The 24,401-nt window shown below is 41.5% G+C and overlaps 1 protein-coding gene across 1 annotated transcript in view; it reads left to right on the top strand.

The window, feature by feature from the left end:
• Positions 1–24,401, top strand: part of RNF38 (ring finger protein 38) — a 207,145-nt gene that overhangs the window by 74,172 nt on the left and 108,572 nt on the right. The window lies entirely within an intron of this gene.

The raw sequence follows: 24,401 nt of genomic DNA, 5'->3' as shown, positions 1-24,401 counted from the left end.
TTCAGCTCCTTGATTGGGGCAGCGTTGCTTCCGCCGGCACCGTGCTGTCCACACCAGTGTGTAGGTCGGTGTAACTTACGTTACTCAGCGGGGTGGCTTTTTCATACCCCTGAGTGACTTAAGTTATAGCAAAGTAAGCGCTAGTGTGTACAGGCCCTTACATGTGGTGCTGAGAAACGTATCCTGGCAGAACCCGTGTTGTATGTGTTTTGTGGATAAATAGGATTTTGGCCTCGAGCTGCCAAACTGGCACCTTTCTCAAGGGCTAAATCACTCTGAACGTTTTTTAAAGGGATGATTTATCAAGTAATAGTAGGAGATGCTGAAGTAATGAATTAGGAAAGCTATATGGGAGATGAATAATGAAGATGGGAGATAAATTAATTAACAGGGTGGATTTATCTAGATTCTAAATTCATCTAGATGTGTAAACTCTTCAGGCCAAGGTTCATGTTTTTTCCTGTGCCAACTACCCTGTTGGTGCTTAACAAACAATCATGTTGATATTATTTGTTAAATTACTTTTTATGGTGCCGACAGGCACTTGACAGAGAGGCATGATGAAAAGGTCCCTACCTCACTCCACCCTACCATAGGGAGTTTACAGTCTTAGCATCTGCTTGATTGAGAGGTTTTGCAAGGGAGCTTCCATTTCCTATTGAGCTGGATAATCTTAGGTAGGACATGTCCTCCAACCCCCTTCTTTGGAATAAAAGGAGAGTTTTGGGGTTTTTTAGAGTCTGGCTTGTTTTGCACAGCGACCCTCTGCCAGCTCTTTGGTGATCCCCTTTGGCTCACAAGAGGTGGAGCGGAAGGGAGAAATGTTGAACTATGGGGGTTTATAACTGCTTGGGGGAGAGTTGGTCTGAGGGAGAAGGTGCTTGTGCTGCAGCCACAGAGGGCAGCAGGGAAGGGAGATGCACCCAGAGTGAGAATACAAGCTGGTGAGTAAGAATAGGGACGAGGCTCCAGGAGCTTGTGAGCAGGTGACAGCGCAAGACAACCAGGCTCCAGCCTAGGGCAGCAGGACATGTGGGCGGAGCAACCCTGGAGTCTGCCAGACGGAGATGCAGCCACTTACATCGGAGTAGATGGGGGACGGGGATGTTCCAGGGCCGGGTTACTGGAATTCAGAGCACAGAGTGTGATAACATCCAGTCAGAGGCCACTGATGGAGGAGAGTGTGACTGGGAGGGTGGGGGAGTGGGTAGACAGCTACAGGTAAACAAGAAGAGCAACAGAGAGTTCCTTTCTTTCATTCAATATGGGTAACTTTTTGAATTAAGCCCCCATCAGGAGCATCACCATTCCTTGTTTCGCAGTGGGGGAATGGGGATAGAGACGCTGAACCTGAGTGGGGTTAGCTGCTGAATTCAGGGGGAGCTGAGTACTCAACATTTCTTGGGGTCAGACCCATCTAGCAAAGGGGTGCATTCAGGCTTGACTGGGGATAAGACCAGTGTAGCGTGGTGCCATCTTGTGGTCTCTGCAGATACTGGACAGGAAGTGAGCTAGAGAGAAACACACTTCCCCGAGAATTTTATAGCTACGAGTGCCCAGATGAAAGAAGCTGGAAGCACCTTTTGTTAAATAAACCAGGTACAAAGTAATAACATGGGTCTGGTCTGGTCAGCCTCTCTTCCCTCTTTGCTTGACCCTTCAGTACCTCTGCACTTACCCTCAACAGCAGGTCAAAGCTGATCAAATAGGAACCCTCCAGCATCTTGTGGAGCATCTTCATCTCTTATTGGCTTATGTGGTAGTTCAGTCTGCTCACTTCTTCACAGGACTGGTTTTATATCGTGGCAGTCCAAGTTCCTGCCAAAACTAAGCAGTTTGTACATGGTGAAATAATAATAATGACTGATATTTAGCACTTGTATAGCGTTTTCATGCGCACTTAGCACAGGTGGGTAAGCATTATCATCTCTATGCTATAGATGAATAAATGAAGCACAGGGAAGTGAAGTGTCTTAAGGTCACAACAGATAGAACAAGGAGCAATGGTCTCAAGTTGCGGTGCGGGAGGTCTAGGTTGGATATTAGGAAACACTATTTCACTAGGAGGGTGGTGAAGCACTGGAATGGGTTATCTAGGGAGGTGGTGGAATCTCCTTCCTTAGAGGTTTTTAAGGTCAGGCTTGACAAAGCCCTGGCTGGGAGATTTAGTTGGGGATTGGTCCTGCTTTGAGCATGGGGGTGGACTAGATGACCTCCTAAGGTCTCTTCCAACCCTAATCTTCTATGATTCTGTGAACAGGCTAGTATCAGAGCTGGGAATAGACCCCAGCTTGCCTTCACCTAGGCCTCGTCTTAAACACTGGCATGTTTCCTACAATATCCCCATGGTGGGAGTACTAATATACAGGCTCTTGTGCCACAAGCATTTTTGCTGCTGTGTTGTCTAAACCCCTGGGCCCAGTCCATGCTGACTTTCTCACCATTGCTAGCACAGGTTTCCACGCACAATACAACACAGTGGGCAATTTTATGAAAATGTGTATGTTGGCAAGGTCTGGTCTGTTCTCCTCTCAAGACCTTTACTGCCTCCTGTAGCCAATGAGAGAGGATTTTCATTGTTGAAGTGCTGCATAGGCTGTGCTCTTGTTGGTTTGTGGGGCTATCTAGGCTGAACAACACCACTTGAGTATTTCCTGAGTGGGCTGGAGTGCCCTGCTGCCTGACCCCATCTCTGTAGTCAGGAAAGCAGCTAGATGGCCCTGGCAGCTGGGGAAGGTGGCATGCGTCTGCCTGAGAATGTAGGGTGCCATCATGCCTCTTCGGCACGTATATAGATTCAGCCTCTGCCTTCTATCTGCCACTTGGCAGCTGCAATTAAGTATATCGTGTATGAGTTTGAAAGGGGTGGGGAGGTAATGTGAAGGCTTCTCAAGGTTTTGTGGCATGAGCTAATTAAATGTATGGATTGTTAAACTATTTAATATTTAAACTATGAGCTGCTAAAGTTAGTGAGTCTGTAAGATAGGACTAGATTTTATAAATCAGTCTAGATTACCACTTAAACATAATAGTGATTTGTATTTTTGTCTTTAGTTATAATTGCGCAGTTGCACTCTGTTAGGGGGTTGATGTTGTATGTTCTGTGCTATCAGCAATTTTCTTTCTCTCCTAGAGAGACCATCTAAATTTAGCAATTCACACTTTTAAAATAAATGACATTGATGTAATGTTGGCATATTTTCTATTTACTTATATTTGCGTGTCTGATCTTGCATCTTTACTTTTGGCTTTAATAATATTACTGTAGATAGGATTATGATGGACTAAACTGCATTGCCAGGTCAAAGGTTCTGAGATGGGGGCTGCTAAAACGCTAACTGAGAATAAAATAGAACCATATATTGCATGCATTTAAAAAAAAAAAAAGAATGTTAAGGTGGTATGTTTAAATACTCAAGCCAAAGTTAATTTTCCACTCACAACTTTGTCTTCCCCCTCTTATGCTTATGCATTACAGTACATGCTTTAATTTATATGATCACAGTAGTTCTCAAATATAACATACAATTTTTATAGCCTTGCATCTTAAAGCACTATGATCTTTGTGTGTCTGTCAGCTCATAATGTCATTTATCTTAAAATTACCCAGTAAACTTTTCTTACATGACACACTTCACTATTATTTAAGGCTGTTATTCTTAATCTGAACATTTTGCTTTAGTATATCGGCAAGTTAGTTTTTTAGTTAACTGCTTTATTGTGAAATTGTGTCCTAAGGAAGGCCATTCTGCTGGTTGAAACAAAGATTTATAATGTTGCTTACTGAATTATTAATGTACATACCTTAGAGAGAGAGTTTATCATATTAAAATGTCTGTCAATAAAGAGACACTTAAGCACTAATAAGTATAAAAGAATGGGAATAATGCTATGCATGTACCTATGGTAGGCTGTAAAACAAAAAAAGGAACAGAAAACCTTGTGGTGTCTGTTCATACATACATACATACATACATGGGTGGAGTTAAGGTTGCACATATCTTAACTGTTACTTGATTTTTTTTGGTAAATACTTCTGTGGAACTTCAGTGTCTTTGGTGAATGTCAAGTTTCAGAGTAACAGCCGTGTTAGTCTGTATCCGCAAAAAGAAGAACAGGAGTACTTGTGGCACCTTAGAGACTAACAAATTTATTAGAGCATAAGCTTTCGTGGACTACAGCCCACTTCTTCGGATGCTGTAGTCCACGAAAGCTTATGCTCTAATAAATTTGTTAGTCTCTAAGGTGCCACAAGTACTCCTGTTCTTCTTTTTGGTGAATGTGTTTTTGTATGGAATTTCGTTTGTGTGTGTGTGTGTCTTTTTGTTTCTTTAAAAAGAAAAAAGATGGAGGGGAACAAAAGACTTAAAAAGGAACTTTTCTCCAGAACTGGAAAACTCTTTTATAGTTTGTAAATATTGCATGTCAGTTACAGAATGTGGAACTCTATGGACAGGTACCACTGTACATACCTTTGGATGCCCCCAAGAGGGAGTCCCCATCCTGCAGACCTTGAATTAACAGAGGCCCTGCCTCCAACTCTTCACCCCTTACAAAAGCAACAGTGACCCTTCACTTAGCCTCAGTTCTTCTTACCAAATTTATAATCTATAGTTAACTGTGAATATAACTTAGCTGCGCAGCTCAGCCTGCCTTAGTTATGCACTTCACAAACTTGATACCAAAAAAACCATCAATAGAACACAAACAAAAACCTGTCTGCTGTAAATGCTCAGTATTGGGGGTTCAGACACTCAGAACTCCGACAACTCCAAAGGAATATCTAACAGATAGTGGCTAGGCTGTGGGGGGCGGGGGAGAGAGATTTCATGTTCATCCACTTCTGGGAATGAGGCTAGGGAAAAAGTCTCTGCACTGAATGAGGTGCTGTCCTGTGTGGGGAAATGTGCTCATATAATTTAAAGATAGTCTCATAATACATATGCACTATGGGGATGAACGAAGATGGTACAGGCAACCTTTTTTACCTTCCCGCCCCAATATGTTGGGCATAATTGTCTCAATTTGATTTTGCTTGTTCAGTGAATTAAAATATTTCTAAAGGTTTGATGTTTAGTAGAACTATACTGTCTAGTTGCTGATGGCTTTCGTTTGTGGGTATAATAAAAAGGGAAGGGCAGAAGTAAAACGCTGAGTGTGAACATGCCCTTCTTGGAAACAAGACTGGGACAGATGCTCACTAATTGGAGCGAGACCAAGAAAGATAGGGAGAGAGAAAGTTAATTTATGTTTGACGGGCCATGAAATAACTTTTGTCCTAGCAAGTCAGTCCAACTGATTATTAATGTGAGTTACAGTAGTAAGCACTTCATCTGCTGTAGGGAGATTGGGGTGGGGGAGAGCTCTCTACATGGTAACAAAATGCTACTTAATTTTGGTCCCTCTGGAGTGAGACCAATTTTAATTGTATTTAGGGATGTGGCATTCATTTCCATTTTAGGAGGCTATCCATATTGAGATTGAGAATTTCCTAAAGATGTCCTTTTTAAAGATCTGATCATGCAACGTGTGTGTTAGTAGTCCTGTTGTAAGTCTTTGCAGGGCTGGTTCTGAAATCAGCACTACTGCTTGAACAATGGGGTTAGAATCTTTGAATTTTCAAACTAATCACAAAGCAACAAAGATACATTTAGTCTCAATTTTGGTCTCAAGAGTTTGCTGACATTTTTACTATAAAAATAGAAAAAAAAATGGGGGGGGGAAATGGTCACAAATGCACATACAAACAGAATAGTTGTGTACTTAACTGGTTTAAAAGCTGAGAGAGTCAGCTGGAGTATGATCTTAGACCTTCTCTTCCTCTCACACAGGCTTTGTGTGGTAGCTTTTTATAGCTTTTATTTTCTAAATAGGTGTGTGCGCATATTCTAATAGACAACATGCAAAACACACTGGACGTTGGTGCAATGATAAAGGTAGCACTAAAAAGTGAGGAAGATGGTGAGTTAAAGTTGAAAGCTCAAGTGTAACTCTGCCCCCTTGTGCTCTATCAATTAATATATGATCTCTTCATCCTAAATAACTTGTCAATTAATCCATCCTACAGTTTCTTGTACAGCTTTGTGTAAAATAAGTTGCAGTGCAGTACAGTACATACAAGTCTTTCTTTGATGTTCAGATGTCAGTGAGATCTACAAAACAAGGTGAGGCTGAAGAAAAATCAGTCCAGTAGTTTATGAACATTTTAAAATTAAATGGCCCAGCATTCAAGGCAGCTTTTACATAATTACTCACTTCAGTCAACTCAGCGACTGTAACAGCCCAATGTTCAAAGCCATTATATTTAATTTGGGCTAAAAAAAGTTTTAAATCTTATTTATTTAGACCTTCATAACTTTAAAACTGTTGAACACTGCTTTTGTTTTCAAACTAAGTTTACAGAGACTGACGTTAAGAGTAAAGAGTCCCGAGTCTCAACATCCTCATGTTGAGAATGACTGACTATGTGACCGTGAACAAGACATGGAAGCCTTTGAGCATTTGTGTCTCCATTTTACAAACAGAGACTGATATTTACCCTCTTCCAGTAGAGATGTTCTGAGGTCTAGCTACTGTTCGTAGAGTGCTGTAAACGTATCAAAGCATCAGTGTCACTTGTGAGACTAAAGTTCTATAGTTCCTTGTTCTCAGTCCTGTAGTAATTCCGCTAGTCTAGATGGGTCATAGAGGTTGTCATTGCTACTGCTCTTCCAAGTTAGTTGTTTCCCTGCCAAATTCTGGAAGTGTCAATTTTGGAAGACTTTAAAGTACTTATACATTGAGAGCGAAAGCACTTTGAGTTCAATCTTTAGAAAATCAGAGGCACTGAGAAATTCTTAAGTTCTTAAGAACATAACAGAAGATGCACCTGCAAATATATCAAAAACTTGTAAACACTACTAAATCAATTTACTTCAAAGCTAGCTTGTTCCTTCCAAATGAGCTTTTCTTGATGAGAACTGTAAAATAAGCCAAGTTCGAACTGGATTGGTTCGAGATATTAAGTTATGCATATGCAAATCTGTTTGCATCTTTTGAGAAGTTCCTCTTTTTAACCCTACACAGAAATGGTTTAAAGGATTATGCTCATAATTTATACACCATGACACATGCACAAATCACCTTTGGAATTTCTTTCAGAATGTTATGCGTAGCTGAAAAAGTAGGTTTTAATAGAAACTGGAAATCAACTTTGCTTATACATTTTGCTGCTTTGGAAGCTGTAATTAACTATATAGGCATCCAGGTAACAGGAAGATGTGCAAAGTGATAGAAAATAGGAGAATCACAGTGAAAGTCTTCTTGTTTGGTTGCACCCAGGTTTTGTGGTGTGTATTCGAACAGTCATCACCCTCATGTTCTCTAATTTAGATTGATAATAATAAAAGAGAATTCCATGAAGAGACCAAAAGTAAAATGTTAGCCTGACTGGGAATTTTTATTTTACTTCCTGGACCTAGGGTGATTTGGTTTAATTAAAACACAGCACAACCTTTGCTGAAATATCTGGTTTACAGTGTTTCTGTGTTTATACATGAATATGAGGGGTTTTTAAAATGTATGTGTATCATCTAAATCTTTGGTCACTGAGACTTAACAGGTGTTTAGTGAGCTGCTATTTACCACCTCAGCAGCTATTAAACTTTCCAGCAGAGGGCACTGTGCGTGCCTGATTTGAAAGCCCACTGCTACATTTTAGCTGTTTGGTAACCTTTCCCCGCAGTGCTGCTTTCTGTGGTGGTCTGCCTGAACCAACTACTGCAAATTATTTGTACGAAAATAATTATCTACCTTCACTCTGCTGCTGCACTGCATGTACGTCTGTGTGTGCTGCTTTGTGCTGTGTACGTGTTTCACTTGCTGCAGAGTGAAACTGCCAGTAAGTTTCACTGTGGTACTTGGTGCAGAGAACCCACAAAGGGCTGTGGCACCTGGGACACATCATGAAATGGGCTGCACAAGAGGGCAGGCAAGGAGGGGACTGACCTCAGAAGACAAGAAGCAGCAGCAGAACAAGTCTCGGAGGAGGGGCCAAAAGTAGGGTTACCATACGTCCGGTTTTTCCCGGACATGTCCGGCTTTTTGGCACTCAAACTCCCGTCCGGGGGGAATTGCCAAAAAGCCGAACATGTCCGGGAAAATGCCGGCCAGGCACTTCCCCCTCCCGCGGCGGCTCTGCTCCTCCCCTGACTCTTCGGCTCTGTTTAAGAGCCGGACTGCCCGAGCGCTACCAGCTTCGGGCAGCCCCCATGCCTCCGGACCCTGCGCCGCCGGAGCCCGGGAGGGGAAGTGCCCGGCTGGGGGCGCAGGGTCCGGAGACAAGGGGGCTGCCCGAAGCCCGAGCGCTACCGGCTTCACGGTTTGCCGGGCATCCTCCAGACCCTGCGCCCCCGGCTGGGCGCTTCCCCTCCCGGGCTCCAGCTGCGCTGGGGGGGCGCAGGGTCTGGGGGCTGCCCGGCAAACTGTGAAGCGGGTAGCACTCGGGCAGCCCTTTCCACGTGGCTGGGAGGGGGCGGAGTTAGGGCAGGAAGGGGCGGAGTTGGGGCTGAGCTGGGGTGGGAAATGGGTGGGGCCAGGACCCTGTGGAGGGTCCTCTTTTTTTTTTTTTTTTTTTTTTTATTTAGGTATGGTAACCCTAACCAAAAGTAACAAATGGTAGGTGAAAGAGGCCAAATGGTCTTCTACCAGCCCTTAGAAAATACGGCATCGAGACAGAATGTAGTACTTCTCTAACACAGACTGGTTATGCAGCAAGTTATTACATTTACTTACTAATCTTCGTTTTCTATCCCTCCCTAGCTGCACATGGCTGATAAAATCCCACTGTAGGAGCTGTAAACCTTGTGCAGTGGGGAAATGTGGGGGCACAGAGCGAGAGAGAGGAAAACGTATCCATGTTCATCTGAAAATGTCCTTTAAGTATTAAGGCCCTCAGATCCAGCTCGCGGTGGGTCTGACGAGGGTTTCATAGTTTGGTAGCTCAGAGGAAATGCGTGCTCATGCTTTATGGTACGTATACTTCAAATGAGAGTTTAAGTTGATGTAGGTCAGTTGAATACAGTCACAGTGGGCTCCTATCCATGGAGATGCTCTCAGTAGGTTGGCTCCTCAGGAGGACAGGCCACACTGTGCCAGTGTGTGACAGGTTTGGTTTTGGTCCCCAGAGCACCAGTCGGATTGCAAGACCCCCTGTAGAACGTATAGACCCTGTTACATGGAGAAAGGAAATCTTTGGTTACGCACGGAAACATATTTTCCTAAAGTGTGCAATGTGGCAAGTTCATTATGCTGTAGGAGTCTTAACTCTTCCATTTTTTAAGTATCATCTGTTTTTAATGTGATTAAATGATTCAGCAATGTTCCTTGACTGGGCCAACTTTTGGGTTTTTTTGTTTTTGTTTTAAATGACAAGGTATATGTTAAGTTGCTATTCAGCATGTGCAGTAACTTGGTTTTCATGGGGTTTTTGACTGTGTACATAGTTGGGTTTTCAAAAATTAAATATGAACTCTGACTTTAACAGTTCTTTAAATGTAGGATTTTGTATGTTCATTTTATTTGGAACCTTACATTAGCTGACAGTTTGCTTCAGGCAGGCTGGCTAGTACAGTTTGTGCATATAAATCTTAAATAGAAATAGTTATAAAAAATGTTGTTGTTGAGTTATTACACGCTCATTAAAAGTCTTCGCTTATCCAGAAACGCTGAAGTCTCAGTTGAGGGGGAAAAAATTCTTTTGATGTAATACTAGACATTTAACTTTAATAGCATACTAAAGATTTAATTTTGTGTAAATCCCCAAACCGTATTTTAAAAAAGGGGTGGGGGTGGGGGGAAGATTGGAAGAACTAGAATCATTTTGGTCTCAAGACCAGAGTCTTGCTAGATGGGTTTAATAAAGGAAAATGAAGTAGATGTCTGAAGCCCCGCACCACTAAGGTCTTCGCAAGCATTTCAGAATAATGTATTACATTCGTACATTGGAAAAGTCTAACAAAATAAGGCCCAATCCTGCAAACACTTATGCATGTGAGAAACATTGACTTCAATGGGATTGCTCGGATGCTTAAAGTTAAACATAGAGTAAGTGTTTGCAGGCTTGGGGCCAATGTAGTTACGTTCTTAGAGGGTAAAGGCATAAAACAGTAGCTTCTCCACAGAAAATAAAGAGAACAACTGTACAAAGAATGAACCAATGCATCTGAAGTAATGGGTTAAAAATTGAGCTGATAGAACTCGATTTGTACCAACTGGCATACTAAGGAAGATAGAGCTGGTTTCCACTGCAGTTAGCTGGGAGGAGCAGGTGAGACAAAATGCCTCCTGTACATGGAAAACAAGTATGTGCTTGTCTACATGTAAATGGAAACTGAAATAACTAAACTGGTTTAAATTCATACCTTTAGCTATTTCTGCACAAGTCTGGGTTTGGATGCTCTTATTTTGGAGTAAGAGTGTCTTGTTTTGAGTGAATTGAAATTGGTAAATAACTCAGTTCAGTTGAAATAAGATGCTCTTAATCTGCAATAAATGTCAGATTTTCACTGAATAACTAAAGGTGTGAAATAAAACCAATTTAGTTATTTTGGTTCTGGTTTGTGGATGGACCAGCTCTGTGAAGGCTCAGTATTCAGCTTTCTTTCTCAGATAACTGCTCCCTTTTTAAAACTCTGTTTTTTATGTATTTATTATTTGCATTACATGGTTAGTTTTAAAATCCTAAATGTGTGTTTTTTTTTTTTTTTTTTTTTTTTTCTTGAGCTGCTGTGCTGAAGCCACTCAATGGGAAGGGGGTGGAGATATTGGGGGAGGGGAGGGGAGTGTCTCGGGTTTACCTTACCATTAAATGCATGGGCTGCTTTCCAACTCCCCAGCTCATTGGTCATCTCATTCCCCATGCCCTTGTCATTCCTCTTCACCCCCCTCACTTGTACTTTTTGGGCAAGCAGACCAATTACCAAATTAGTGGTGAGTCCCAGGTTTGGATGCTGGCATTCACACAATCCTGCTCCTGCTAGGCAAGGCCCAATATTGTTGTTGTGGCTTTGGAATGGAAGCAATAAATATTTGTTACTTTTGAAATACTCTTGTTGTTTATAATGGCGCTGCCATAAATCGCTAAAAGACATCCGCAGTAAATAACAAATGGTACTTTATGGCGTGAGCAAAGGCGGTGGAGCCATATCTGAATCCAAGAGTCTGGGACCAGTGATGGCATCACTTGAGAGAGGGCTGGAAAAACCCAGGAGGAGGAGTAGCATGCCCACATGTGTGTGATGAAGGGCAGCACCGGGAGAAGAAAGAAGAGGCCTGGATTTGACAAGTTCCCCCCGGACTTAAACTCCTTAGCCCAGTCCAGCAAAGAACCTCTAGTTGCAGTGGAAAGGCAGTATCAGTTACTTGGCATCTGGGGTGGGGAGGAATGCGGGGGGTTAAATGTATAAGTGGTGGTCTCCAGTAACCCCAGGTTGTCCCTGGCAAGGACTCGGTGTTTTGATTGTTTGAGCTGAGTTCTGGACTGACGTGCCGGTGCCTGCTTTCTGGCTCCACGCTGAGAGTGCCTGAAGGGGTGCTGCCGTCAGACCGTTTGGAAACACTAGCTGTGTAACAAGCACGTACCGCTCTCTTGCCAGGGCTCCATCGGGGACTTTTTTTCCTTTTTGGGCAAAAATGTGAAAACTGCTTTGCATCAGCCTCTGCCTCATCCCCTCGTGGCAATCCCCTTCATGATGGGGGTGTTGAGGGCATCCTGGAGTGGGCTGCGCTCTGTTCCTTGGCTGCATAATGGCCCCTTGGGGTGCTGTCAGCCAATGTAACTTAGAACAGCCCGGAGGCTGCTTGCTCAGTTGTGTTAGGGACTGACCTCACCCTCAGCTGCATCAGGATGTGGCACCACAAAGGTGAGTTTAAACTAGATTTCCCCCTTTCCCGTCAGTCCAGACCCGAGAATCAGGCCCCCAGGTCTCACTAAGTTGCCATTAAGTTCCACAGCTGCAGCACCATCCAAAACTATTTAGTGGTGTGGGAAGTGAGAAGCTGCTGAGGTCCTTCTTTGGGTTCCTTCCCTGCTGACCTCACTCCTGAGTGAGAGAAACCCCCACTGAGCTATTTTCAGACTTGCCTCTCCTCCTCCTTTTGAGGCATATTCTTGCAAATCAACAATTTCAGAAAAGTAATAGTCAGAAAATATATATATAAAAGATCCTGCTGGAAAAGCATCTTTTCTGCCAAAACTAGGTTGGATTGCTTGGAGTCTCAGAGCACAAGCTTTAGCCAGTGCACCTGTGCGTCATGATCCATTATTTCCATCTCCTCTGCTCACCTCATTCTAAGAGGTACATTTTCAGTGCATTGTGTTTGCAAACCTGTCCAGTGTCTGCAGTGTTGTGCTCGATGAAAGAGGGTACAGGTGAGCTTGCAGGATAGCCAGTCCATCAGTTGGCACAGTGTAGATGGCATACACGGGACCATCTTTGACCTTGCGCTTCAGGTCATATTTTGTTACTATTTTTTTCTTTCCTTTTGCTATAGAACCTTAACGGGCACAATGGGAAGACAGTACAAGTATCTGGAAAAGGTCTGAGGTTTGCCATAGGCTCTGCTCTTGGTAGTTCCCTTAAAGTGTGATCATGTATGTATTTTTAAATGGACCAACATTTCTTGGTCTCACTCCAATCCTGGAGATTTCCAAAGAGCTGTACTTTTTTGGCAAATATTTGAAAATTGCTTTGCATCTGATATCTGATTTCCCTATTTTATTTGTTCTGCTGTAGCCACTAGATAGTATTCTTGAAAAATACACTTGTAGAGGGAATGGTCTGTGCGCCCTTCCATTACTTAAAGATGGGCAACACACTTATGAATACATCATGGGATAGAATGTCAGAGTGGTGCACAAAGGTTTTAGATGGGCAATGCATACCCCTCCCCCCCAAAAAACATATCCTCCATGACCAGACAAGTAAATACTCAAAGCACCAGTATAAATTTAAAAAATGATTTAACCGAACTTTGTCTCATCATTTTTTGCTCTCTGTAGTTTTTATATAAAGGCCTTTCAGATTAATTCTGTCCTTGGTGTGATGGCCAAAAAGCCTTGAGCCCTGGGGCAAGGAGTTAAAAAGCTTGGTTGCATCCGATGAAGTGGGCTGTAGCCCATGAAAGCTTATGCTCAAATACATTTGTCAGTCTCTAAGGTGTAACAAGTACTCCTGTTCTTTTTTTCTTGGTAACTCTGTTCTTCATGTCAGCAGCACCTTCTCTATAAACCCCACTTTCCCATGATTTTTAGCATGCCTATTAAAAGTGCCATGGAGATTAATTCAAAGTCCAAAGTTAAAATAAAGTTATGTATAATATATAGTTATCTATATTAGAATTAAAGGTTTTGGAGTCTAAGTGAATGAAAACAAGGGATTCAAGATATTTTGGACTTCTTTTAAAGTGAAAATGTTTTCATTTTGAAACTTTGACTATGCAACTTTTCTCTTCCTTAAAAAAAAAAAATAAAGTTGCAACAATACTAAGCGCTCGCACCAATGTGTGCGCACAACAGTTGGATTGATATGACTCATGGAATCATGTCCTGACGAGCCAATAAGGATGGCACTTGATTCTTGCAATGAAATGCTTCCTTTTCAATGGGATGAGTCAGAAGAAAATTCATTTCACAAAATACAGTTGGATTGGGGGAAATATACAACTTTCAAATCTACATATTCTTGTCAAAATAAACATTTTGTTGACAAATCATAAATCCTTCCTCTACTGAAGTAAGTAAAATAGTTAACGGAGTAGAAAATTATGCTTTTAAGTCTCAATATGTGTTTACATGAGCCTAAATATAAGTTTACCCTGGGGACTGGAAAACCGCTAGTTATGTAATTTAAGGACCAAATTGTTTTTCAGTTGTTACTTGACAATAGCAGACAGGAAATGAAAGATTAGGACTTGATGCTTCAATCTAAAGCTAACAATGAAATTCTCTTCTCTCCCCTCCCGCACTTTTCACGAGTTGAATTAAGAAGTGTGTGTTCATGTTCACCTTAACACTGAATGTCTCGGATCTGGTGGTTTCTATCACAATCATAAAAACCCCTCAGGACAGCAGTCGGTGTGTTCCCCCCCAAGGGTGACTTAACCTTTCATCATCTCCCTCTATACCTCATCCCTGATAAACTTGATTGGAATATGTAGATTTAAAGATCATTGCTCCTTTTTGCTGCTTGAAGGCATGGGAGGAAAAAACTAAAGAGAAGCACGGCGTGGCTCTACTTGGATTTTTCTTTATAGTTATCATTAAGGATACGATTCTGTCACTGCGGTCCTGGATTCTGTGACTTTCCGGGACTACTTCTGGGGCAGGGCTGAGGCAGCAACTGTGGTTGGGTCAGCACCCTTGGGGCTGGAGCAGCTGCCGGCCGTCAGCCCTGGTGTTGCTGGTACAGGAGCAGCGCCCCCTGGGGCCGCCTGAACAGCTGACCAGTAGCCAGCCCAGGGTCACTGGAGCCGCAGGCCTAGAGCAGCTACAGGCCCCTGATAGTGCTCTACTGGTCCCCTCCCCTGGAATTTTTAGTAAAAGTCAGGGACAGGTTGCGGGCTTCCATGAACTTTTGTTTATTTCCTGCAACCTGTCCCTGATTTTTACTAAAAATACCTGTGACAGAATCTTAAACTTAGTTATCATGGATGTCAAGTGTGGGTTTTTTTGTTTTACTGGAGGACTTGTTAGAGATCTCCGAGATGTGGAACATGAGGTTTCTCCTCCCTTCATTGAAGGGGTGTTTGAATATTTAGCGGGCATGTTTTCTCCTAGGTGTTTCTCAAATACCCACCTCCATGTAGCTGATTAACAGTACCTAATATAACTAGAGGATAATCAAGTTACATGTATTTAGCCTTGCAAGCAACTGCAATGTTATATTGCCCTTGCCCTATCCCCCTGCCTGTGGGGGGTTGGCTTTGCCTACTCTCCATTTTACTGAGACTGTGAACTCATCTGGGCAGGGACTTGATGTATCCTGTCAAGCAGCATGCATATTTGTGCAGCCCTGTAAGTTTAAAAAAAACAAACAAACAGAGCTTTGGAAAGAATTCTGCTGGCAAGTCATATTTTCTGTAGTCCCTTTTTTGTTGCTAAGGACACTTGTATGAAAATACCTTATTTTTCAGTAGTTCATCTGCTCCTGCTGGCTGTTCCTTAACTGAATTCATGTTACCTTCCCAGCAACTGGTTGTGATGTCATAATTAAACAGTGGATTATGACTTTAGATGTGGGATAAACTGCAGGAGCAGATGAACTCTCAAGAAGCTAAGCTGCTGCTTTCATGTAAATGTCTCCAGAACTATAAAACCAGGAGAGAATTATTTGTAAATAGATTTTGTTTTTCAGTTTTAATTTCATTTACACCATTACGTGCTGCAAATATTCCATCTGCGAGAAAATGTTTATCTGTAAATTGAAAGTAACAGCAAAGATTTCTTCACATAGCAAGCAGGAAGAAATGGATACAATTTTCTTCATACTGAATTTTAATCCCTTTCCAATAAGCAGGATTGTCAGTGTTAAATGTCAGGTTTCCCATTGAGAACATCCAGCAACAGACTCTCACAGCCAGCCTGTCACAAGTATTGATTTCCCCCCCCCACCCCCTTTTCCTCCAGCAACCAGCTTTGAGAGTATCTTTTTGCTGTCACTACATAATGATGTTGGGGAGCCCAGAGGAATGTACTGCTGTTGAGGGGTTTCTTGTCAGTTGTAGCTAAGAATTTTCAAGGAGCAGTACCAGCCACCTTTCCCCAGTAACAAAAATCAAAAACAGCTTAAAATAGCTTTGCTAAGATTTAAATGTACAGATGTGGCCAAAAAAGCATCTCCTATTGTAACTTGAATTTGCAGCTTTGAACATACTTGTATACCTGTTAGGCCAAATGTAGCCCTGGTATAAGCAGACACAACTTTGTTGACTTGAACAAATTTGTGCCTGCGAACACTAAGGCTAGGTCTACACTAGGGGGGTGATCGATTTAAGATGCACAAATTCAGCTACGCAAATAGCGTAGCTGAATTCGACGTATCGGAGCCGACTTACCCTGCCGTGAGGACAGTGGCAAATCGACCGCCGCAGCTCCCCCGTCGACGGCGCTTACTCCTACCTGCACTGGTGGAGTACGCGCGTTGATTCGGGGATCGAATGTCGCTTCCCTACGAGACGCAATAATTCGATCCCCGAGAGATCGATTTCTACCTGCCGATCCAGGCGGGTAGTGAAGACAAGCCCTTAGGCTAAGCTGTATCTGTATTTATAAGGTCACATTGGGAGCCAGGTTCTTTTTGCATTGCCCTAAGGGGATGTTAGTGTTTTTGCCATTAATTTAATATTGTTCGTACCCAAGGTAAAATAGCCACAAAACTGTGAGCCAGATGACAGAAGAGGTAAATAAAGGAATTGGTTATACTGTGGTAGTTTTTAATTGCATGAATTTGGGATGGCCCTATAACGCACTTGTGGTTTTGCTGAAAGTGAGAAATGCAGATTATCTCAAATGGGTGCCAAGAAAACCTTTTATACCCACACCACACCCCTGTGTTCTTTGTTTGCCACATACTTTACCAAACACACTTTAGAAATGTTAAAAGCATAGAAACATTTTTGTGGCTATTTTTCATTTTCCACTTCCTATAAAGATCAGAGAGCCTTCGCTATTATGAGTCTGATTATACTGGAGAACCGTTATAACTAATAAAATGTAGAAACCCCCTAAAATGACCTAAAGTAACTTTTTATATAATTACGTTGTGACTTTCAGTATTGCCAACCTAGAGTGCTGAAAAATGGAGTCAGCCCCCTCCCCCCCCCCCCCCAAAAAAAATCATGAAACTGGGCTTAAAATAGTGAGATGTTTAAACAATAATAAATGTTGGTTCCTTTCCTTTGCCTTCTTGTTTTGGAACCTTTAGTATACACTCACATCATGTTTTCAAGCTTATCTCTGCAAGCATAAGGGCCAGAAACTTACTTTATTTTTTTATTTTTTTTAATGAGAGCTGTGATTCTGGGGTAATAAAATCACTCTGAAAACTAGGTCTTTAAGAAAAACACCAGATTTTGCAAGGTGAGACAGTAAAATCGTTAAAGTTGGCATCTCTGGACTCCTTGGGTGTGTCGACATAGCAGGTGAGCGTGAGCCTCCCAGCCCGGGTAGATGGACTCGCTGGAGCTAGCGCGCTAAAAATAGCAGTGTGGGTGTTGTGGCTTGTTTGGCAGCTTAGGCTTTCAAGCCCCCTCAACCTCCTGAGTCTGAGCTCGGGTGGCTGGCTTGCCAGAGCGACCATGTCCACACTGGTAATTGTAGTGTGCTATCTTGAGCCCTGCTAGCATAAGTCTCTCTGTCCAGGCTGGGAGAGTTGCTCCCAGCTGCAGTGTAGACATACCCCTGTGGGTATTTACTTGGGGAAGCTAGCCTGTGCTGCTGCTCGCTGCTGTCTGTCACATTCTTGTTTTTTGGCATGTTAGCTCAACAAGAGCTAGTGTGAATATGTCTCTTCGAGGTGGGTATATCTACTCCCAGAGTCGATGTAGCCAGAGGTTTGGAATGTGAGGAGTCGTTGTCCTGGGAAGATGAGTTGGTCAGAAGTAAATGATAAATTTATGATGCAGTTTACCACATAACTTTGCAAATTATTACATGAATATGACTTTCACCTAAGTGAAACACCAACATACTGTAGCTTTTTATTCTTAATTCTGTGTGCGGACAATAAATATCAGACTGTGCGCCCCGTCCTGTCAAGAATTACTGTTTTGTTAGTAAATTACATATGCATGAAACTGCAATTATTAAACTTTTCCAACTGAAAGAAATTGTTAGGTTGTTGATTTACTAGTGTACCAGTGCTTTCCAGCTGTTTCTCAACTGGTAGCATGTTCTTCTAGTGAAAGGTGACTTTTTTTTTTTCCCCCCATAAGAGAAACTTCAACTACTCTGAGTACTGCATGTGTTAGAAAATGTGCTTGTTTCCCTCTTAGTTTTCTTATTTCCTAGGACTCTGCATTTAATGTGCAATGTTTTCTCACTTGTCTGGGATGGATATGCTATGCCATCTAGGAGGGAAGATTAAGATAATTAAGGGCTACTATGAATTATCACTTAAACTCTCTTCTGCATCCTCCCATGTTTTTATCACCAGTCATAAAATAAATGGCATAGTAAGTTTAATGTATTATTAGCAGTAACATTCCTATTGTGTGTAGGTGCGTTTCTCATCTCTGCTGGACGAACTGCAGCCACAGGACTTGTTTGTATTTGCAACTTCTGCTTCCTGCAGTGTAACGGGGGGGGGAATCAAAGCAAACTTTTTATGTAGCTTGGGAATGGTGTTTGTGGTTTGCCTCTTGGTTAGAAACAGATTTACCATAGAGGCTTATGGTGACTAGATTGTTCTCTTCTTACTTTTCTCCTTCTCTACTTTCACCCTACCTCCCCACCCCTTTGTGCTCTGAGCTATAAAAGCTTCTGTTAAATAGTCAATCTTTCTCACTGATATTAGGGATACTAGAGTGTTGTTTTCAGTGCACCAGAGTTGTGTGGTTTATAGGAATTTTCCAAGTGCATTTAATCTCATCTGGAACTAACATGCAGTGCTATATATGTTCTGAGATTCACCAGGCCAGTTTCTGAGGCACTAGGAAATGGAAAATAGGAAAACCTGTGGGCCTTTTGCAGCAGTGATAATTATATCAATACATAATACATGGTAGTACAAAAGTGTGTGTGTAAATGGAATATCAAGAAAGCCAGGCTACTTAGTGCCAAGTTTCCCACAGCACTCTTAGCTCTGTCCATTTGCACATATCCATTTATCAAAAAAAAAGGAGTAAACAGTGAAGTGGCAAAATTTGCAGGCTACTAGTAAAGTCCAAAGCTGACTGCAAAGAGTTACAAAGCGATCTCACAAAACTGGGTGACGGGGCAACAAAATGGCAGATGAAATTCAGTGTTGTTAAATGCAAAGTAATGCACATTGGAAAACATAATCCTAACTATACATATAAAATGATGAGTGGTAACAGCTAATTTAGATCCCAAGAAAGAGACCTTGCAGTCATTGTGGATAGTTCTCTGAAAACATCCACTTAGTGTGCAGCGGCAGTCAAAAACTAACAATGTTGGGAATCATTTAAGAAAGGGATAGATAAGTCAGAAAATATCTTATTTCCTCTATATAAATCCATGGTACACCAACATCTTGAATACTGCGTGTAGATGTGGCCGCCCCATCTCAAAAAAGATATATTGGAATTGGAAAAGATTCAGAAAGGGGCAACAAAAATGATTGGGGGTATAGAATGAGAAGAGATTAATAAAACTGGGACTTTTCAGTTTGGAAAAGAGACGACTAAGGGGGGATATGATAGAGGTCTATAAAATCATGACTGGTGTGGAGAAAGTATATAAGGAAGTGTTATTTACTCCTCATAACATAAGAACTAGGAATCACCAAATGAAATTAATAGCAGGTTTAAAACAAACAAAAGGAAGGATTTCACACAACGCACGGTCAGCCTGTGGAACTCTGCCAGAGCATGTTGTGAAGGCCCAGACTATAACTGAGTTCAAAAAAGAACTAGATAAGTTCATGGAGGATAGGTCCATCAGTGGCTACTAGCCAGGAGATGGGCAGGAATGGTGTCTCTAGTCTCTGTTTGCCAGAAGCTGGGAATGAGCAACGGGATGGATCACTTGATGATTCCCTGTTTTGTTCATTCCCTCTGGGGCACCTGGCACTGACCACTGTTGGAAAACAGGATACTGGGCTAGATGTACCTTTGGTCTGACCCAGTATGGCCATTCTTATGAGGGTCTTTTGTTACATGATGATTCCATACTGGGCAGCATGGCATATATATTTGGGCTGACTCTGATAGTACTCGTATGTCAACTTATGAAAATATTTGAGAGGTTGGCTAGGAAGTTATCGGGGGAAGGGTGTGGGGGAGAGTAGAGTTCAGCATGCCAAGTGATATTGTGTGTGATGGTGTATATGCATGCATATAAAATAGAAAATTTCTAAATAATTAAACACATAAGCCTAGAGTAATCATACATACAATAAAAAGTTCATTTTAATATTTAAAAATCTAATGGAAAAGGATATTTCATGTCTTTAGACCTGGCCAGGTAGGAACTTCTGTCACGCAGCCTCTGAAAATAGTGGTTTGTGTAGTTATTTAAAAGAGTAAACGTAAATATGCTCATTAAGCTAGATTGTCAGCTCTGGAAATTGAAGTCTCCTAGCTATGGAACTGGAGTAGTATGGACAGCAGGAGTGCCAGCTTCACTGCCATTGCAACGTGATGTGTATTCACCCTGACTTGCTTAGTCCACATCTAACCGACCTTGCCAACAAGGGGGCCAGGTTTTCTTGGTGGGCTTTGCAGTGTGAACACACATCCTCTAAGAACTAGACTGAAACCACTATCTCACTTTACACCAGCTGCCAAATCACCCTCAGAGTGGTTGCCAGCCTAGGCTCAACAAGAACTATGAGTCGGGCCCTACCAAATTCACGGCCATGCAAAACGTGGTGAAATCTGGTCTCCACACCCTGAAATCTGATCTTTTGTGTGCTTTTATCCTATACATATTTCACAGGGGAAACCAGCATTTCTCAAATTGGGGGTTCTGACCCCAATGGGAGTTGCAGGGGTGTCGCAAGGTTATTTTTGGGAGGTCACAGTATTGACACCCTCACTTCTGCACTGCCTTCAGAGCAGGGCGACCGCAAAGCGGCAGCTGTTGGCCGGGCGCCCAGCTCTGAAGGCGCAGCAGTGCAGTCGTAAGGGTGGCAATACCATACCATGCCATCCTTACTTCTGCGCTGCTGCTGGCAGCGGCTCTGCCTTCAGAGATGGGATCCTGGCCGGCTGCCACCTCTCTCCATCAGCAGCACAGAAGTAAGCATAGCAGTACCGCAACCCCCTCTACAATAACCTTGTAACTCCCTCCCAACTCCTTTTTAGGTCAGGACCCCTACAATTACAACACCGTGAAATTTTAGATTTAAATATTAAATTTATTATTTTTAAATCCCATGACACTGAAATGGACCGTGAATTTGGTAGGGCCCTAACTATGAGCCTAAAGCTGGAAGGCTCTTTATGCCATTGTCAGGTCCCTGAGCAACCGGTTCCCCGTAAATAAGCACTAAAAACAACAAACATTACTTGATTTTGTGTGTCACGTTCAGAATATATGTGACACTTCAATATATGGAGGTGAATTTCTTGCCTTCTTAAGTAAGGCTGTACGCTTACTTCATCCATATCACCTAGACAGGCCAGAATATTATCAACAAGGAGTGTGAAGTTAGGATCACATCAAACCCTGCTTATGAGCACAGATGCTAATAGTCTTAAATAGGCTCTTGCAGCTGGGTCATGTTTTTAATTTGGATTCTGAGAACCAACTGCCCCTCCCCTCCCATCTCCAAAAGGTAACTGGTGCCAACTTTGTAAGCTCAAGCCAAAAAAAAGTACTGCTTTGACCCTTTTATCTGGGTTTAATGGTTATTAATTAAATGCATGTGCTGTTCAGTCTGTATCAGATAAATAATTTAGATAGGGTAGAACTATAATTTTTTGCAAAATAACACGGATCCAGCAGATTTTTTTTTTGTACTTTTTTTCAGTAAATTTTGGGAGAGAAAATTGCAGGATTATTTAAAAACTTGACTACCATTCTACCTGTGAACAGTTCTCCCATCCTGGAACTAGTTTGTGTACACGTGTGTTTCAGTCTTGCAGGAAAATATTCCCTGGACCATGTGCACATTCCAACTTGTTGGAAGGGTGTGTGTGTGTGTGTGTGTAATGCTCAACAGTCCTTGCTACATTTTTTTATTTGAAAATTAAGAGATGATGATATTTTCAGATGAGATCTTTGTAACTCATTCTGATGCTCAAGACCCCTGAATAAAATAACATTCATTAGCAAAGTAAAATTTCATACCAACAAACTCAGGCCTTGATCCTGCAACTGGATTTGCTGAGATATAAGAGGCGCTCAGCTTGGATCAAGTAGCCAAATCAGGGTCTTAATTTTCACTTGAGTATAGGGCTGTCAGGTGATTAAAAAATAATAGAATACCATTTATTTTAAATAATTTTTGGATGTTTACTACATTTTCAAATATATTACTTTCAGTTACAACACAGAATACAAAGTTTACTTTATATTTTATATATGCTCACTTTATATTTATTTTTGATTACAAATATATATGCTATAAAAATGATAAAAGGAATTCAATTTCAATTCACCTCATACAAGTACTATAGTGCAATGTCTTTATAATGAAAGTTGATTTTACAAATGTAGAATTATGTACCAAAAAAACCCAAAAACGCATTCAAAAATAAAACAATGTAAAACTTTAGAGCCTACAAGTCCATGCAGTCCTACTTCTTGATCAGCCAGTCACTCAGATATTTACGTGCCAGATGCACTAAAGATTCGCATGTCCTTTCATGCTTCAACTACCATTCCGTAGGACATGCTTCCATGCTGATGATGGGTTCTGCTTGATAACGATCCAAAGCAGTGTGGATTGACGCATGTTCATTTTCATCATCTGAGTCAGATGCCACCAGCAGAAGGTTGATTTTCCTTTTTGGTAGTCCGGGTTCTGTAGTTTCCACATCAGAGTGTTGCTCTCTTAAGACTTCTGAAAGCATGCTCCACACTTCGTCCCTCTCAGATTTTGGACGGCACTTCAGATTCTTAAACCTTGTGTCGAGTGCTGTGACTATTTTTAGAAATCTCACCTTCTTTGCATTTTGTCAAATCTGCTGTGAAAGTGTTCTTAAAACGAACATGTGCTGGGTCATCATCCGAGACTGCTATAACGTGAAATATATGCAGAATGTGGGTAAAACAGTGCAGGAGACATACAGTTCTCTCCTCTCCCCCCCCCCCCCCCAAAGAGTATAGTCACAAACTTAATCGACGCATTATTTTTTTAATGAGCATCATTAGCATGGAAGCATGTTCTCTGGAATGGTGGCCGAAGCATGAAGGGGCATACGAATGTTTAGCATATCTGGCATGTAAATACCTTGCAACGCCGGCTACAGCAGTGCCATGCGAACGCCTGTTCTCATTTTCAGGTGACATTGTAAATAAGAAGCAGGCAGCAGTATCTCCCGTCAATGTAAACAAACTTGTCTTAGCGATTGGCAGAATAAGAAGTAGGACTTAGTGGACTTGTAGGTTCTAAAGTTTTACATTGCTTTGTTTTTGAGTGCAGTTATGTCACCAAAAAAAAATCTGCATTTGTAAATTACACTTTCATGTTCGAGATTGCACTTCAGTATTTGTATGAGGTAAATTGAAAAATACTATTTCTTTTGTTTATCATTTTTACAGTACATGTATTTGTAATCAAAAATATTAAGTGAGCACTGTGCACTTTGTATTCTGTGTTGTAATTGAAATAAATATTGAAAATGTAGAAAAACATCCACAAATATTTAATAAATTTCAATTTATTGTTACAAATGCGATTCATTGCAATTAATTTTTTAATCGCAATTAATTTTTTTGAGTTAGTCGTGTGACTTAACTGGGATTAATTGACAGCCCTACTTGAGTATAAAAATGAAGCTAAGTAAATTGCCTTCTAGACTTAAGAACTGAGTACAGACCTGGAGCTTGCCTGCTTTACAGCACCTTTTAAAAAGCGATTTGTGTACGTAACGCATTAAAAGTAGTTCTGCTGCTGTTCTACTGAGTGTATTTAAAGTTTACTGTATAGCTTTTGATGCACAGTGTTAGGAAATATGTCAATTTTAAAAGAGAACAAAAACATGTGGAAAAGAGAAATTATAAGCATATGACATTTTTGGACAAATGTTTAATAATACTTTTCAGAACACAGTCAGGCTACTTTATTTCTATAAATAAGGTGAGATTGGCATGTTAGCAGAATTTTCTTGTGGATGCAGTTTGGTTTCTTGCAAGAAGGTTAGATTTTGTTTTTGGTTTGTGGTGGTGGTATAAGAACACTTGTTAGAAGAAAAGAGTGTTTTAGGTGGTGAGGAAACATACTTTGAAGTTTGTCTAGATTAATTGAATTCTGCCAGCATGTGAAACTTTAATCTTCTGGACAGCAAAACTGGAAATTGTATGCAACTTGGAAATCCCCAGGCCAGTATTTATATGCAGCCATGACATGAACTGTTTCCCAGTAGCTGTGGTAAAGTTGGATAGTCTGAAAGTGGTGTGATTCAAGCCTAAAACGATGCAAATTGGCCGTGTTCCATCAATGAACAACATCCAGAGGCCAAGTATTGGGTAGGGCTCAACTGTTTTCACCCACAGTTAGGGTAGTGGCTATATA

This window comes from Malaclemys terrapin, chromosome 6 (genome assembly GCF_027887155.1).
Source record: "Malaclemys terrapin pileata isolate rMalTer1 chromosome 6, rMalTer1.hap1, whole genome shotgun sequence".
Lineage (NCBI taxonomy): Eukaryota > Metazoa > Chordata > Testudines > Emydidae > Malaclemys > Malaclemys terrapin.
Note: the sequence above shows the minus strand (reverse complement) of the source record. Positions and strands in the feature narration are given on the sequence as shown.